Here is an 18,261-nt window from a genome sequence, read left to right as displayed (position 1 = left end):
TGGTTTGTGTAAGGCAAACAACCCAACCACCGTGGTGGAGGGTGTGTTGGATTTTCCCGATGCCCGTTTGGTAAGGCTGTTAATTGGAGAAGCAACAACAGAAACCATCTCGGGAGACCCTTTCCTTTTTGTACAAAGGACCTGCAGCTAGTGTATGCCTGCCTTCCACCCTGCGGTCCCTGTCCAGGCAGGCGGCACTGGGACCCCTCAGAGACACAGTCCAGGTTCATGGGACCCAACACGGGGCTTTCCTTCCACAAACTAAATTATTTAGCATCTTGAAATCACACATGATGGGGTTTTCATCCCAGGGAACAAACTGTGCGTGTCCGTGCGTGTGTGTGAAGTCCACGCACATTTTCCTATGTTGTCACTGTCTCTGCCGCGTTGCTAGGTAGCTGGTACCTCTGTGCAAGGGTCTGAACTTCTGGGAGGATGAAGAGGACACATGTTATTTCTTGGGATTCGGGAGGCTGGGGGGCGGCGGGGGGCCAGACCAGAGGGTGCAGACCCGAACAGCTTGGGTGGTTGCACATAATCACTTAATTCCTGGCTGCACTTGAGTTTCTGAGCTTCGTGGGGCGTGCGAGGGCAGGTTTTCCCTCCCCTTGGCAGCCCAGAGGCCCGGTTGGTTGCAGGAGGCCCTCCGGCAGCCAGCAGGGGAGAGCTAGTGCTGTTATTCCGGGGAGAGAGCGTCACCCACCGGACCCCAAGCCCTGCTTGGCTAAGAGAGCTGTTTCGCCTTCATTTCTGTCCCAGCTTTTGGCCGCAGCTCGGTGGAAAAGACACTGGCAGGGAGAGGAGAGCCATCTTGGGGAGTGTGTGTGTGTGTGTGTGTGTGTGTGTGTCTAAACACTGAACGTTTCCTAGGCTCTGGGTACAGCTGCATGGCGGATGATTCCCCCCCCACCACCCCGCCTTTCTCTCTGTGGGCCTGCTTGCCTGCCTGCAGAAAACTAATGAATCATTTCTAGCCGAATCCAAGCAGTGCAGACACACCAATGCCCTCTCTCTCTCTCCTCCTCTCCCCCCTCCCTCCCCGCCCTCCCTCCGGCCCCAGTTTGTAATCTGACACAGCAGACTGCAGTTGTCTCCCGGTGAATCTCCCAGTCTTGGCACTGCTGCTTCTAAGGTAGGCTGAGATGTATTTTTTTCTCCTAAAAATAGCTTCACGTTTCCCTTGTCACCCCTCCGCACGCACCCGGCGCTGCAGCGGCGGTGATCTCCGGGCGATAGCCGGAAACTGTCTGCGCTGACAAAGTTTATTTTCCAGCGGTTGGAGGATGCCCTTCAGCACGGGGTCCCGGTACCGAGCTGCCATGGACGCCGGGTGCAGGAGAGCCGCGGGGAGGGGGGGACCGTTTCCAGACGATTCCTCCCGCGGATGTGGGGTGCTGCTGCTTGGTCCCCGTGGATCTGGTTTCCCAGGGCAGGGCTGACGGTTCTGGGTCACCGTGGGGTTCCCGGAGACGCCTCCCGGCCCCCTACCCCTCAGCTTTGCAGAAAAGCCCCTCTGGGCGAAGTTGGACATCACACCAGGCAATGCCTTTTGAACCCAGAAGTGTGAGCTTGGATTGTTTCACATCTGAGCCTCTGGGGGCTCTGGAAGTGGTCTTCCTGGGGGTCGGGCTGGAAGGGGGAAGGGGTTGGGGGCCAACAACTAAAAAATAAGAGTTGTATCATCCGCAGCTCGGCTCAGATTTGAAACGCATTGAACCAGAAACTTGCACGTTGAGAATTTGTCAATTCATGTCCCATAGACTGACTTGAATAATATGTTTGTCAAAACAGATGTTCCCGGCAGAATGTGTGTGTGTGTGTGTGTGTGTGTGCGGGTGTGCGTGTGTGTGTGTGTGTGCGTGTGTGTGTGTGTGTGTGTGTGTGTGTGTGTGTGTGTGCGCACGCGCCCACGGCAAGCTGTTTGCTGGGGCAGACTCTCCCCCTGGAAGCTGTGTTTTCACCTGGAGATCCAGTGTTTACAGGACGACCTGCCCGGAGGGAAGTTGGGTTTGGGAGGTCCGGTGGGGTCAGGGTACGGCTTGTTCTTCTCAAGCTGAGGCCTTTGCTGCTGTCCCCAGGGTGTCCCCACGGGCTGTCCGCAAAGTCCGGCTGAGGGCTGGGTGGACGCAGCTCAGCACCAGGTCGTTGGGCCCAGGGGATCTGGGCTGCTGGGGGATCCTGCAGGGATGCGGGCCAGGGTCTGTGTGCCCCCAGGTTCTTAGGATGGCCGGCTGAGCGAGGAGGGAGGGCCTTGGGGAAAGGGGTCCCCCCTCACCTCTCTCTGCATCATCACCTTTCACTAGAGAGACCCCACCTCATCCAGGGACAGAAAATGTCCCCGGGGGGAGCAGGCCGAGGAAGACATGAACGGGCTCTGACAATGGAAGATGGGCCGGAGCAAGGGGGGCTGTCCCGGCTTGCGAGCCTCTGAGTGTGTGGGCCGTGGACCAGCCCTCCTCCCGTCCAGTTTCTGAGCCAGGAGTGAACAAGGTGCCGGCGGGAGGGGCGCCCTTCAGGCTCAGCCTGATTGCAAGGTGGCCAGTCCCGGGGGCTGGGGACCCGCTGGTAGGACCCTCCTCCCCATCCCAGACGCCCCAGCCCTGCTCCGGGATCTCCTGGAATGGACTTCTGTCCCGGCCCCACAGCTGCTGGTCCCTGGTATCTGGGGCTTCGTAGTATCTGGGAGTGGGGTGTGGGCTCCTGTGACTCTGGAGCCTCGGGGCGGGCAGTTGGGCACCATCCGGGCTTGTGTCTCCGGCCCGGGGCTGTGGTGTAGGAGGTGGGCCGGCAGACGGCCCTGGTGACTGGGCTGGGCCTCAGGGTCTAGGGCTGCTCGGCCAGCCCTACGGCACTGTACCCGGGACACAGAGCAAAGCATTTGGAGGTTATTTCGGGGAAGTGGCCGGCAGCTGATATTACCACCCCGCCCTTCCGAGAACATGGCAAAGTGGGTCAGGGAAAGGTTGGTGCTGTCAGCGGGCCAGGGGAGATGGCGGGACCGTAGGGGCCAGACCCCAGCCAGAGGCCTGTGTCCAGCTCCCCCCAGACCCAGCCTGCGAAGACGGGGACCCGGCCACATCCAAATCCCAGGCGGGGGGAGTCTGAAAGCTTCCCCACCTGAGGCCCTGTGCAGACTGGGCTGAGAAGTCACAATTTAAAAAAAAAAAAAAAAAAGAGGCAGCAAACCAATTCAGCTGATTCTCTCCACCGTGGGCTTTAGTCTCATTTCTCTTGCTTGGGGCCTGGTTGGCGTTTGGGAGGAGAACGGCGTGTGCTTAAAGGGCAGGAGGAGGGGCGCAGAGCAGGGAGGCTCTTTCCTGCACTCCCACTTGCAAGCCTCCCTCCTTTGTGTTTTTGGAACGAAGCTTGAAGTTTTCATTAGCGGCTGAGCATCCGTCGTCGGAATGAGTGCTGTGGGAACGGTCTGTTAGCCGAGCTAGGGAGGGGCCCAGGGTTTGCGTCTCTCAGCTTCTGCTGCTGTAATGCTGCTGGTCCAGGGACCTCATTCCGAGAAGCGCTGGGCTAGGGCGTGACCCCAAGGCGGTTAGGCATCCGTGGGAGTCGCCCTCCGTGCTCTTGACTCTGGTTGCGGATGTAAATGAAGTGTGCCTCTAGCATGGCCCTTGCCTCTCGGGTGGATCTAGGCTCGTGAATGCTGGAACTTCCTCCGTACCGAGCAGACACCTTTCCAGAGCCACTCGAGCAGCTGCTCCCGGCGGCGGAGGAGGTGGAGGATTTTGCCGCTGAATTTCCCAGCCTTTTCCGCGTAGCTGGAAGGTTGGAATCTGTGTGGTTCTGAGAGCCCAGCGAGGGATGCACCTGCTGTACTGGTCTGTGGTGGATGCGCTGGAGCGGCTGACGCCGACTTCTGGAAAACTCTGTTCTTATTTCTCTGGTTCCTTTTGAACTAGATCGTTGTATCCTACGAGCAGTGTTTCCTTAACTTCTCTTTGCCTGTGTCCATCGGTTCGAAAAGCTGCCTGATCTCGTTACGGCATTTGCTCCAAGCTCATCCGGGCTTCGTGCTGAGAAGCAGCGGCCTGTTGATGTTGCTGCGCTGCCTTGGGTGAACCACACTCCTCGGTCCTTAATGTGCTGTCATTACAGGGTCTCCTTTTCCCTTTCCCCCTCTCTCTCACCCGCTGTCTCTGTCTCTCCCTTGCCTCTTCCCTTTCACCCCAGTCCCCACCTCCTTTACCTTCTCCGTCACAGCCGGTCCCTTCAACATGTTTCATATATACCCTTGAATTTGCATCTATGTGAAACATTAGGGCCGCTGTATTCGCAGCTGTTCTGACGCACATAAATCGCATTGTGCTCTAGACCTTGTGCGTTTCCTGCTTCTCTCGCGCAGCCCTGTCCCTTTTCAGTCCATCCGTGTGGCTCTGTGTATTTCTGGTTAGTTACTTCTAACCGCTGGGAAATATTCCACGGAGCTCATGGACCACGTTGCGCTCGCCCCTCCCCATCGAGGGCACCAGGTCGGCCCCAGAGCCCCGCTGCACAGACGATGCTGCGGCAGAGTCCTCGCGCGTGCGCCTTACGGTCCCACGTGAGAATCGTTCCGGGTGCGTCTCAGAAGTGGATCCCTGGGGAGGAGGGGACGTGTCGACTTCATTTCAGCAAGTCCTTCCAGCTTGCTCTGCAGGGTGGGTCCTCTTTCACCAAGTTCTTGCCAACACTTCACGTTGTCCGACTTTCTGATGCTGGCAATGACTTTTTCCAGCCCCTGTAGATCCGGTCCTCCCTGAAGATGTTTGGGAGACATTCACAGACACTACAATTCCAAACTAGCGTCTGTGGGTGTCGGGGGTGGGTGGGTGGGTGTCCAGGCGACTGGGCTGTGTCTCTTCTTACGTCTTAGGAGGCCTGCCCTGTGTCTCAGGCTCTGTAGGTAATGTGTCTTCCTCTTTGAGAACGGGATATGGTTCTCAGGGGGATCTGGGGGGGCCCTTTTGCCCAGCCTCGCAGTGACAAAGAGTCTCAAATTAACCCTTGACATTTGAAGCTACGGTTTCAGTTGCCAAGAACCACTGAGAAGACTCCAAGAAGAAGTCATTTCTCATGCGACCTTAAACCATTCCCAGCAACTGGACCACCCACCTGTGTGTATCCATCTTCATAGGTCAGTCATATTGTACTAGAGTTTGTTGGGTTATAGTTAATGTATTATTAATACACTATACATTATATGTTTACATTAACACATTATACATTAGTGTATTAAATGGATACCTGAAAAGTAACAATTTAAACCTGTCTGGACATTTCTTAGTTTTTCACTGGGCCATGAGGCTCCTAAAATGGGAGAAGCTGGGTGTCTTCTGGGATTCTGAGAGGCCAGATAACCTATTCTTTCTTTTTTAATTTACTATTATTTTTAGTCAAAGTATAGTTGATTTACAATGCTGTGTTAATTTCTGCTGTACCACAGAGTGACTCAGTTATACACGTACATACATTCTTTTTGACATTCTTTTTTATTATGGTTTATCCCAGGATATTGAATATAGTTCCTTGTGCTATACAGTAGGACCTTGTCAAATAACCTACTCTTAATGTTCACCCCCCCCCCCCCCGGAAAGAGGCGTCTCGACTTCCAGGGCCTGAGGGGCTATGCAGGGACACAGGAGTGTGAGGTGACAGAGTCTGTGGCAATGGGGGGAGTAGGGCTTGTGGAGAAATGGAGAGACATTCATCTGAAAATATCTTATTTGCTGACATTTTTATGGTCTGTTTTTCCGCCCAAGCAAGTGCTTTGCACAGAGTAGGTGGTCAATAAATATTTTTTTGGAAAGAATGAATGAAGGAAATGAAATGACCTATAGGACGCCCCAGGGTGGGGTGGGCACCCCTCCCCTTGATCTGGTTACTGCCTGTGCATTGCTTTTCTCTTCACCCTCACCACAATCTGTACAATTATCTGTTACCGTGACGGTTCTCTCCTCTAGTATGAAGTTCCTGGAAGGCAGTGGTTGTGACCTTTTTTTTATTTTATTTTTTTATTATTATTATTATTTTTTGCGGTACGCGGGCCTCTCACTGTTGTGGCCTCTCCCGTTGCGGAGCACAGGCTCCGGACGCGCAGGCTCAGCGGCCACGGCTCACGGGCCCAGCCGCTCCGCGGCACGTGGGATCTTCCCGGACCGGGGCACGAACCCGCGTCCCCTGCATCGGCAGGCGGACTCTCAACCACTGCGCCACCAGGGCAGCCCGTGACCTTTATTTTTGTATGCCTACTGCATTCGCTTATTCATCCCACAAACATTTGAGCATGTATTAAATATTAAGTAGCATTTTATTTATTTTTTATATCTTTATTGGACTATAATTGCTTTACAATGGTGTGTTAGTTTCTGCTGTATAACAAAGTGAATCAGTTATACATATGTCCCCATATCTCCACCCTCTTGTGTCTCCCTCCCTCCCACCCTCCCTATCCCACCCCTCTAGGTGGTCCCAAAGCACCGAGCTGATCTCCCTGTGCTATGCGGCTGCTTCCCACTAGCTCTCTGTTTTACGTTTGGTAGTGTATATATGTCCATGCCACTCTCTCACTTCATCCCAGCTTACCCTTCCCCCTCCCCGTGTCCTCAAGTCCATTCTCTGTGTCTGCGTCTTTATTCCTGTCCTGCCCCTAGGTTCTTCAGAATCTTTGTTTTTAGAGTCCATATATATGTGTTAGCATATGGTATTTGTTTTTCTCTTTCTGACTTACTTCACTCTGTATTATAGACTCTAGGTCCATCCACCTCACTACAACTAACTCAATTTCGTTCCTTTTTATGGCTGAGTAATATTCCATTGTATATATGTACCACATCTTCTTTATCCATTCGTCTGTCGATGGACACTTAGGTTGCTTCCGTGTCCTGGCTGTTGTAAATAGTGCTGCAGTGAACATTGTGGTACATGTATCTTTTTCAATTATTGTTTTCTCAGGGTATATGCCTAGTAGTGGGATTGCTGGGTCATATGGTTTTTAAGGAACCTCCATACTGTTCTCCACAGTGGCTATACATTCCCACCAACCGTGCAGGAGGGTCTCCTTTTCTCCACACCCTCTCCAGCATTTATTGTTTGTAGATATTTTGATGATGGCCATTCTGACCGGTGTGAGGTGATACCTCATTGTAGTTTTGATTTGCATTTCTCTAATGATTAGTGATGTTGAGCATCCTTTCATGTGTTTGTTGGCCATCTGTATGTCTTCTTTGGAGAAATGTCTATTTAGGTTTAAGAAGCATTTTAGGGGCTGGGCACAGAGCAGCCAGCAAGATAGCTGAAGTCCCTGTTCTTATGGAGATGACATTAGTGTGTGTGTGTGTTTGACAACAAGCAGTTGAATAAATAACAAACAAGTGGAGGTAACACCACACAGAGGGTTACAGCAGCCTGACGTGAGAGACTGTGGTGGGGTGATCCTGGAAGGACTCTCGGAGGAGGTGACATTAAGCTGAGCCCTGAATGATGAGAAGAATCCAACTGTACAGATACCAGTGCAAAGACCCTGAGTATTTGAAGGAAGGAAGGGTGTCTTCATTCCTTTTAGATGGCTGTGCGGGAAGTGCTGACAGGATGTTTCTGGAGCAGGTGGAATGACCAGGGTCTGGAGTCCCCAAGCTTTCACCCATGGCCACTGAGAATGAGCTCCCAGGAGTGTCTGGAAACCAGTGGGCGGGTGTACTTTGCCAGTTCCATCCTCCGGGAATAGGCTATGGGGGGGGGTCCCTCTGCTGGGGTGCAAAGGTTCCCCTTCTCCCTTCCTCCTGTCCCCACCCTGCCCCATCCCCCATCCTATGCTGCCAAAGAAAACCCAGTTGTCTTGCTTTTGGAAAAGAGGCCTTTCGAGGGCGGCTTGTAGCAGCCGATCTGGCGGTGGGACTTTGGTAAGATTCCCTCAGAAGAAATATTCTTGTTGCCAAAACATGGATGCTGGGATAACGATATTTAGAATTGTCTGTTGCAGTTGGTTCAACAGAGTTGGTTTCCATTGGGAGGTTATGGATGGTTATTGCTGACGGATTGTTTCTAAGACAGAAACACTCCCCATCATGTTGCTCCGTTGTTACTTCACACTCAGAGATGTAGAGAGAAAATAGGGCAATGGTTTTGTTTGCTTTTTTCTGATGTTTCCCTCCTACCTCCCACCCCCCAACGAAGGAGCCCTGGCGTATTAGGAAGTTCTGTTTGGGTTGTTAGTGCAAGGTCTTTAAAGAGCTCAGATTTAGGAGCCCAGGATCTGATCTGTGCATCTACCTCGTTACCTGAGACCTGCTCCGGGGTGGGGATGCTGGTGAGCTTGGAGGCTGGGGCTTGGACAGGTGACAGGGGAGCCTCTGTTGACATCAAAACCACACAGACAGTCCCTACCCAGCTCACGGCATGGGTTCTGCAAATTGAATTTGTTTTTTTTAATGACATCTTTTAAGTTTTATTATGAAAGTAATGACTGTTCATTGTGGGAAAGTTAGAAAGTATCAAAAAAAAAAGAAAAGCAGGAAGAAGAAGATATTTATGACTCACAGCTCCGTCACCCAGACACAGTCATTGTTAATATTGGCATTTTTTTTCTATTTCTTTTCTCTATGAGGATTTTTATTCCATTAACTGTTTTGAATTATGTTTTTACAACATTTTACATGATAAGGTTGGCATTCTTCCGTGACATAAAAAAACGGCAAAAAACATACCTTAGAGTAGCTGCATATACTTGAGCAAGGCTGTCCTCAGCTGACTTAGCATACATGAGTACTGAGGCTGTTGCGATGTCTCCTCATTATTACAGACAACGCACGGCCACCACACCCAATCCGCTGTCCTTCTGGGTAACACGCGGGGCTGGCCATTTGGGGTCGCGGGCTGAGTTTTACAGCGGGGTCCGCCACGGCACAGAGCAGCCCCACGGGCGAGTCTCAAACTGCCTGTCAAGGCAGATTAAAACCTGGTGACCAGCGACCTCATCTTCCCTCCCAAACCTCCACTGCCTCTGGAAATCTCTGGACATCAGAGTGAAGAGTGCTACCTGCCCCTCAGACACCCCATCTTGAGGATTGGGGGTCACTTTGGACTTCTCCTGGCCCACCCCCATCCAAACGGCCCCCGACTTTGCTTGAACGTAGCCGTGGCCAAATGCCCCGTGCCAGCAAGTGGCTGACACGTAGTAGGCACTCAGCTGACACACAGCAGGACGGGCTGGGTGCCTCTGTCACCCTCAGGCTCTGGACAGTCCCCAAAAGCCCATCAGCTCTGGGTGGTGTCCCTTCTTTCCGGTTCTGGGCCATTTTTTAGGCTGAGAATTCAATAAGGGAACTTGTGTGAACAGTTCTTGAAGCTGCAGATGCAGTAATACGCGTGCCGCTGGCTGGACATCTCCGCATGCCTTCACTTTTCACATGTGCGACACGGTGGCTTCACGAGGTGGGCCCGGGTGCTAGTTTAGACCCATCGTACAGACAAGACAATCATCTAAGAGAAATGAAGGGACCCTTCCAAGGTCGCACAGCTGGAGAGGGACGGGCCAGGCTTCAAACCTGGGTCGGCCAAGCTTGGCAGCCAGCCGGTACCCACCGTGTGGTGCTGCCCTCGTGGCCCGCCTTTTCCTTCCTCGAGGGAGGACGAGCAAGCTGGCCGGCGTGTCTGGAAGGTAGTGAGCGGCAGGGTGAGGGCATGGTGGCTGAATAGCGGTGGAGGGGGGAGGAAGCAGGACCCATCACGCAGCAGCGATCGGAAGGGCCTCAGATCTGTTCCCGGCGAGGATAAAAGCAATCAGAAGGTTCCCAGGGGCTGGCATGGTCTGCCTGTTTTCAGCAGGAGGCTCTGGCTGCTGTGTGGGGGTGGACCGTCGGACAGAGATGGACGAGGAGGTGGGAGGGGCCGACACAGCCACCCGGGGGGGCGTCGGTGGGGTCTCAGCTCGGGTCAGGGCGCAGTAGTGGCCATAGTGAGAAGAGATCAGACTCGGGATGTGAAGGAAAGAAGGGGAAATAAATCGGAGGGAACAAATCTAGGGTACAGCTGAGGAGGGAAGAGGAAGCAGGGAGGAGAAACAGTATGGAATTACACGCGGCTCTGTTTCCAGCCATGGGTCTCAGATCTTTAAAACAATATGGATGCCTCCTGATGAACAAAATTGGTAGATCCATACACGGGAATACTATTCAACTGTAAAAAAGAGTGGAGTTCTGATGCCTCCCAAAGCGTGGATGAGCCTCGAGAACGTGATGCTGAGAGGAAAGAGGCAGACCCAGAGGACCACCTGTTGTATGATTCCCCTGGCGTGAGATGTCCAGGACCAGAAATCCATCGGCAGGCGGCTCGGCGCTGGAGGGCTGGGGGGCTGGGGGGAAATGATGAGGGTGTCGGGTTTCTTTTTGAGATGACGAAAGTGTTCTAAAATGGATGAAGATGTCTTGAGGTGGACTGTGCTGATGATTGCATGTGTCTGGGAATAGACTAAAAACCACTGAATTGTACACTTTATTTTTTAAATTTATTTTTTAACATCTTTATTGGAGTATAGTTGCTTTACAGTGGTGTGTCAGTTTCTGCTGTATAACAAAGTGAATCAGCTATGCATATACATATGTCCCCATATCTCCTCCCTCTTGCGTCTCCCTCCCTCCCACCCTCCCTATCCCACCCCTCTAGGTGGTCACAAAGCACCGACCTGATCTCCCTGTGCTATGCGGCTGCTTCCCACTAGCTATCCACCCTACGTTTGGTAGTGTACATATGTCCATGCCACTCTCTCACTTTGTCACAGCTTACCCTTCCCCCTCCCCGTGTCCTCAAGGCCATGCTCTAGTAGGTCTGTGTCTTTTTTTTTTAAATGGATGAGTTCGATGCTATGTGAGCTCTATCTCAATAAATCTGTTTTAAAAATACTGATGCCTGTGCCCCATCCCAGAGCACCCACTCCAGGAGGGTTGAGTGGGCCCTGAAGGCAGGTCTCAAAGGCTCCGGGCACTGTGGGGTGGCTCGGGGCTCCAGGAGCTGGTCTGTTCGGGTCTGGTTCCCTGTGCAGCCGCATCCCCCCGCAGGAAACCTGTTTCTTCCTCTCTCCTCGAGGGCGGGGCGGGCTCCCTTTGTCCTGGGCCGCTTCCTCTGGCCTTCCTTCAGGTGGTCACTATTCGGAGGGTGCGTGACCCCTCCAGGCCTGGGTGTCTCTTCCTGCCCAGCCCGGCATTCCCTGGAGGGTGAGGCCTGGGTGTGCAGACGGCGGCAGCGTTTGCAGGGTCAGAGCTGTGAGCAAGGCACCTGCACTGATGTGGGTGGCGTGTGACTCCCGAAGGTCCGTGGCACCCGAGGCTGCTTTCTTGTCTGTGACTCAGCTTGTTTTAGCTCCGCTTTTTCTCAAGAGCAGGAAAGTTAATCTTATCACTGGAGGATAAATTCAGTTACTTCGTGTTTTCTCTAGCATTTCAGGATTTCCCAGTTAACTTCTCTTCCACGCGGGGAGGAGCATACAGCTGTCTGGGGTCAGCTCTGCCATCAAAGTTGAGCCGAAGCAGAACTGGTCTAGAATATTCTTTCCCTCTTCCCTGGGGTGCAGGAGGTCCGGGGTGAAGGCCTCCATCACTCTGTCAGAATACGGTCCTGCCACATTGGGGGCCATTGGTGTTTTCTGAATAATTCCACTGCTGATTAGTAATAATCCGTTATGGCTTCACCGTTCCAGTCGTGATCGGTCTGTTTGGGGTCCGGTCGTAACAGCGGTACTAACAATAGCTAATGCTCTAAGGCGGGAGCTGTTATTCTCCGCACCTTGAAGGTGGGGACTGAGGCCAGGGAGGGGAAGTCACTTGCCCAAACTCGTGTGGCCAGTGAGTGGAGCAGCCAGGCTCGCTGTGGCCCTTTGGGCAGAGCTCATGCCCTAACCACCTTACCACACTGCTCCTGAGGAGCGTGCTGACCTCTGCCCCTGCACTACGGCACCTGCAAGGGGAGTTAGTTCCACAAATGGGACTGTCTGAAATGACCTTCAGTAGGTGGCGTTGGCCGTGGTTAGAGTCTTGAGCCAGACTGGCTGGTTCTCATCTTGGCTCTGTGATCTCCTGGCTGTGTGACCACAGGTGTGTTTCTTAACCTCTCTGTGCCTCATTTTTCTCATCTATAACAATGGGAGGACAATGGTATCTACCTTCTCCTCAAAGGATGGAGCTAATACAGGAAAAGTGCTCAGAACCTAGTAAGCACTCAGTAACTATTAGCTATTACCATTATTCTCATTCAGATGGGGAGACTGCAGATGGGGCGTTTTGACGATTAAATGATGTGAAACATTCAGGACGGGGCCTGGCGTATAGTGAGGGTTCAATACATGCTGGCTGGTATCATCACTGCTGTGATTCTTGGATTCTAAACAGACCAGGCAGTAAAATGACAATGGAATTAGTAGGAAAATATCAACAGGACAGGATCGCACCTGATATATTAGCGGGGACCTTCTCCCCGCACCCCCTGCACTGGATGGGGGTTAGTCCCTGTAAGCTTTGCTCCTGTTCACCTGACTGACAGCAGAGCTGACCCCCTGCACAGGCCCCTCCTTCAGCGGTGCCCTCTACTGGCACGGGGTGAAAATGTCACATTCTCCCCGCTCTCAACAACTTGAATGTTTAAGCAGCCACCTTCCATCTTGGTGACATACGTACTCTGCAGAAACGGCCACGTGGAGGGGAGGCTGGGCTCCCGTGTGGCTTCTTTATGAAATGCCTGCTGCCGTGTGGACCTGGGGAACAGCTCCTTTAAAGCCCGGACCCCCGGCTTAGTTCATGTCAAAATCAGGCTTGACGTCGGGCTCCGCAGTTCTGATCTGTTTCAAGAGCCCAGAGCAGAGGTGCCGATTGCACTGGTCCTTTGAAGTTTGTCTTGACTGTTGTCTCCTGGGCAGTGTAACCTAGATTTTTTAGTAGATTTTTCTGCAGTTTATTTTCCTTTTCTTGTGAGCAGAGCTGCCTAAACTGTGTGGGAGGGAGAGACTCGTGCACGGAGTGACACGGAGTGACATCCGTGTGGCCCTGCCTGGGTGGATGAGCTGTGATGGGCTCGGTCTCCCTTTGTCTAGCTCCTGCATGGGGCCTTGGGGTAGGTGCTCGCGTTTGGAGCCCTGCCCAGGTCTGGGCAGACAGGATGTTTCTGCAGCTGGGGGAGCCCGAGCCTCCTTCCTTCTCCCCTGCACAGCGACCTGGAGGCCTGTAGAAGCAAGGGAGAGGGACAAACAGCGAGAGCCTCAAGCACAGTGGCAAAGGCAGGAAATGCCTTCACTGATTTTTCGTCAAGGAGGAGCACGTCAGAAACAAGGGTGCCCACGGGGGGTTAATCGGTGCGCCTGGCCCATGGGACAGCTGTGTCCCCTCCGGGCCAACCCCACCCCCAGGATGGTCCTGTGGCTTACAATCCTGGAAAAAACAAATGGGGGAAACATAACTCCTTTCTCCCCAGCATTAAAAACTCACTGGAAAACACGGGTTAGCTGCCCCAGGAGCCCTGGGTTCTGGTCTTTGTTTTGTAATGAACAGGCTGGTGCCACGGTTCCAAGGTGGAGGTAGTAATCTCACGCCCGTGTTTCCCAAACTCGGGTCACGCAGGCATCCTCTCCCCACCTCGTGCACCTGTGTGTTGTGAGCTATCGCAGCGCTTTGCTTGTTCCTTTATCCCTGGAGCGGGGTGGATGCACCCCCTGCCCCCCGGAATGCCAGCTTCGTAATTTCTTTTTGCCCCCGTTGTTGAAACCTATGCTATTGCTGACTTAGTATCTGTTTCAATGGACTCGTTTTCCTTTTTAAAGACATTTATGGAGGCTAAAAAGAAACAAATACAATTTTATGTGATTACCATAAATGAAATCTTTATATCATCTTAGATGAAATAAGCCTAACAATGAAAATAGCGAAGATAAGAGAAGTCTAATATTTTCTAGACATTTGCTCCTGCTTGCCTGGGCTCGGCTCTTGAGGCCTGCCCTATTTTGGTAAAAAAGGATAATAATAATAATAACAATAAGTAACGCTGTGACAGCTGACAAAGGCATTCAGCTCTCCCCGGGTGCCAAGCAACGTCCTAGACACTTGGCAGGTTTTAGCTCATTAAGTCTTCATAGCAGCCCTGCCGGGTGGGTGTGGGGCCTGAGTGCCTCTGTGTCCTAATCCCTGGAATTGCGACTATTGCCTTAAATGACAATAGAGTGAATATTACCTACATGGCAAAAGGTGGGATTACGTGAAGGACCTTGAGAGGAGGAGCGTATTATCCTAGAGGGTCTGGTGGCCCTGAATGCCGACACCGGTTCAGACACAGAGGAGGAGGCCGTGTGACCATGGGGCAGAGATTGGAGGAATGCGGCCACAAGCCAAAGAAAGCCTGGGGGCACTAGAAGCTGGAAGAAGCCAGGAAGGACCCTTCCCGCAAGCCCCGGAGACCTTGGTTTCAGACTTCTGGCCTCCAGATCTGTGGGAGAATGAATTTCTGTCATTTTAAGCCACTCAGTTTGCTGTAATTTGTTACTGCTGCCACAGGAAACTCATACGGTAGCCACTGCTACTATCACCATTGTGTAGACAAAGAAACTGAGACACAGAGAGGTGGAGTAATTAGCCTGAGGTCACACAGCCAGGAAGTGGCAAAGCCGGGACTTGAACCGGGGTGGGTGGACCGCGGAGTCTGGGAATCTCAGACCTTCCCGAGGCTACTCACTGCTCACTGGAAGACCTTCCCCGCTTTGGGAAAACTGGAGGCCGGCAGGCAGGTTCATCACCAGGAGCGCACTTAGGAAGCAGGTCAAAACGTGGAAAGCGCCCCAGGACAGAAGATGGCTCCTGGGTTTAAAGGCTGCCTTCTGTAGGTGTGTCTGTTTGTTTTTCAGATAAGAGGCTGGAGCTCAGCCTGTCTGAAAGCCCAGGCGGGGCGGGGCGTGGCCATGACCGGGGACCTGCAGAGGCGCTTTCCCCTCACCCCTGCCTCTGGCGGCTCAGCCCTCCTTCTGGCCCCTCTCTGCACCCTCTCCCGTGGTCCTGGTGCCGGGGGGCGGTCAGCGTGGCCACGACGTCCCCCACCCACTCTCCAGAGGTCCCTGGGCCTTGCCAGCGCTGCTTCATCCAGGAGGGGGCTCAGCTGGGGCGTTTGGGGCACAGAAAGGGGATATTGTAGGAGGACTTCGCCGATCTCCTCAAAATACAACAAAAGTGGAGCCGTCTCCTTCCCCAGCATGTGACAGACCCAGTACACCCCAGAGGGACGCCCTTGCCCAGCGGTCGGGCCCCAGGCCTCTGCCTTGTGCTGAGTGACCTGGGGCTGTGATTTCTCCTGTTGCTTCTAGATCTTTCTCTCCTAACCCAACCCCTCCTCCTACCCCTGCCTCTGCATTTCCTACACTGTTCTATTATGGGGTGCTGTTTTATTTTTCTTTCTTCTCCCCTAGGAATCTCCATTTACACACACACACACACACACACACACACAAATACTCCACCAATTAGACTTGTTGAACCTTATTCAAAATGTGGAAAGTCCACGTGAGCCCAGAGCGGGCTGCAGGCGGCAGCTTATGGCTGGAAAGTTAATCAGGGCCGGAAGGGGTCAGCCCGGTCACGTGAGGGCTAATGCCTCTCAGATCCCGATTACTGGGCATCTGACGTTGCGCCCCACCAGAGCCGGGCAGGCAGAGCCCAGGATGCGGCTGACTCAGGATGGGGTCCGCCGTCCCCAAGCCGCCAGGGCTGGGTGGCGGGTGGCTCGGGGAGAGGATGCGCGATGGCAAAAGGCATGTCTACGCTTTCAAAAATACCCTTCCCGCCTCACTTCTAAAGGTAATTTTCAAACACTGACCCTAGTCATTTTCTCATTAGCGAATCAAGGATTCTCGGGCAGCCTGTGTAACAAGTGAAGCCCGCACGCGCTGGGCAGTGAGGGGCGCCTGCGTGATGACTGGCGGCGGCTGTAAAAGGCAGATGCACCGGGGCGTGAACGGTGAGCAGCCTCTCCCGGGTTAACCGGCTGCCCTGCTGATCCTGGTTCTGACACGCTGGCACCTGCGGCGATTATTTTAGCCTTCGAGACAGACGATCCAGCCTGCGTCCACTGAGGTGACCCAGTGACCTGCAAGCTTTGCCGGGAAGATCCTATTATCATGAACTTCTCGGGGCATCTAAAGCGAAGCAGCAGCATTTACTGAAATGAGAGGATTGCTGGAAATCACAGTCTCGTCGTCTCGGCCCAGGAAAAAGGAGGAGAAATAGATGCTGCTGCCGTAAACATACAGAGCCAGGTCCTCTTCGACGCTCTCTGAGGTTTTAATTTTGCTCAATTTCCACAGCCATGTTATGAATTCCGGCTTTAGGGACGGGCCTTGGATGAGGCACCGGGAATTTAAGGAACTTGTTCAGAGTCACAGAGTCTGTAACTGGGGGTGGGGCTGGGGGCAAGACTCTGATCTAGGCCATCTGATTCCAGGGCTTCTCTCTTCAGTGGTGTGCAGTGTTTCTTACTGGAAGGAGTCGATAGCTGAGAAGACATTCTTTAAGTGCCGGTGGGGAAAGGAAGGGCAAATGCACACAGTCTCTCTCTCCCTCACTCTCTCTCTCTCTCTCTCTCTCAAACACACACACGCACGCACGCACACGCACGCACACACACACACACACACACCCCATTTCCACCTGTTTTCTCCTCCAGCTCCTTGATAACTGACTGTTTCGTTGCTGAGTTTGGTGGGGCCAATGTTGGAATGCACCTAAAATCATTCCCAAGGGTTCAGCTATAAGTTACATTTTTCTCCCCACTCTAATGCAAATAGTCAGTCCCATTCTTTTGTTAAGAAGAGCAGTCGTTTGGGTAACTGGAACTCAAGACATTTCTCGGCTGAAATCAGCTGGACCAGGAGCAGCGCTGTCAGGGCAGTTCTCCTAGGCCGTGTTATTACTAAAGGGCGCTTTTGCCTGCAGCTCCTGACCCCCTTCAGGTGCACGTGTGAGGGTCCAACGTATAGCCAGCAGGGCTGAGCGGCACGTGCCCGGCAGAAAGTGCCGCTGGCCGGGAGCTGTGGCGGGGGAGAGGCAGGCTGCAACAGCTGCACCCCCCACCCCGCCGCCCTTCTTTGATTTTAAGGTCACAGAATCAGTTGTAAACCTGTTTTGCCCACTGAACTTAAGGATCCATTATTAAAAGACATACTATTGTTTGGCCCAAAGATCTTGGAGAAGAACGAATGAATTCTGTAGCTGCCCATCAGGTATGAATGATTTGGGTTCTGTTGCTTTCAGGGCCTCTGGAATTAGCAAAATGCTCAAATGCTCGGTACCCCTTTCAGGAACCTTGGAACCCGAGGCCCCGTGTTCTGACCCCAAGCCAACTGTGAAGTTTTCCCTTGAGTTTTCTCCACCCTCCAAACGTGCTATACTTCCTCTTAGCTACTGTTATTCCTCTTTGTTCTTTGGAGCCCTTATTTCTTCAGGGGTTGTGTTATGGGCTGAGTTGTGTACCACCCCCCAGTCCATATGTTGAAGTCCTAACCAGGACCCCCAGGACCTCAGAACATGACTCTGTTTGTTCTTTAAAGGAGATGGGGGCCTTTAAACAAGTAACTAAGTCTAAAGGAGGTCATTAGGGTGGGCCCTAATCCAAGAAGACAGGTGTCCTTATAAAAGAAAATCGGGGACACAGAGAGACACCAGAATTGTGTGCGCGCACAGAGGAAGCCCACGTGAGGGCCCAGCAAGAAGGCGGCCGTCCCCACGCCAAGGAGAGAGGCCTCAGGAGAAACCAACCCTGCCCACACCTTGATCTTGGACACCCAGCTTCCTGGACTACAAGACAATACAATTCTCCCTCCCTCGGCGGTGTTTTGCTCTGGCAGCCCAAGTGGATCAAGCCAAGACGAGCAGTTAAATGTGTGACCCAGGCAAGGCGCAGACAGAGGTGGCATGACCTGCTCGGTTGGTCTACATCTTTACAACTCTATGCGGGCATCCCCACATGGCCTGATGAAAGGCTGTACCAGCCTGTTGGGGGCCTAGAGCCTGGAGGCGCCGGCTCATGCCTCTCCTTCCTGTGGGAGTGACCGTCCTGCCCACCTCTGATCCCACCCAGGCTTAGCTCCGAGTTATTCCTTCCGTAAAACTGGCCAGGGGCCTCCAACCACAATGATATCCTGCCTGCCTTTTGAAATCTCACAGAAAATCTTTTTTTTTTTTAATAAATTTTTGTTTATTTATTTATTTTATTTTTGGCTGTGTTGGGTCCTCGTTTCTGCGCGAGGGCTTTCTC

The 18,261-nt window shown here is 52.9% G+C and overlaps 1 protein-coding gene across 2 annotated transcripts in view; it reads left to right on the top strand.

The window, feature by feature from the left end:
* Positions 1–1,079: 1,079 nt before the first annotated feature.
* The window catches only part of RIMBP2 (RIMS binding protein 2), a 278,098-nt gene continuing 260,916 nt past the window's right edge, over positions 1,080–18,261 (top strand). For both annotated transcript variants that reach the window (XM_055080474.1, XM_055080471.1), the window contains exon 1: positions 1,080–1,132. The gene's annotated coding sequence lies outside the window, so the exon portion shown is untranslated. The remainder of the gene's footprint in view (positions 1,133–18,261) is intronic.

This window comes from Physeter macrocephalus, chromosome 19, assembly GCF_002837175.3.
Source record: "Physeter macrocephalus isolate SW-GA chromosome 19, ASM283717v5, whole genome shotgun sequence".
Classification (NCBI taxonomy): domain Eukaryota; kingdom Metazoa; phylum Chordata; class Mammalia; order Artiodactyla; family Physeteridae; genus Physeter; species Physeter macrocephalus.
Note: the sequence above shows the minus strand (reverse complement) of the source record. Positions and strands in the feature narration are given on the sequence as shown.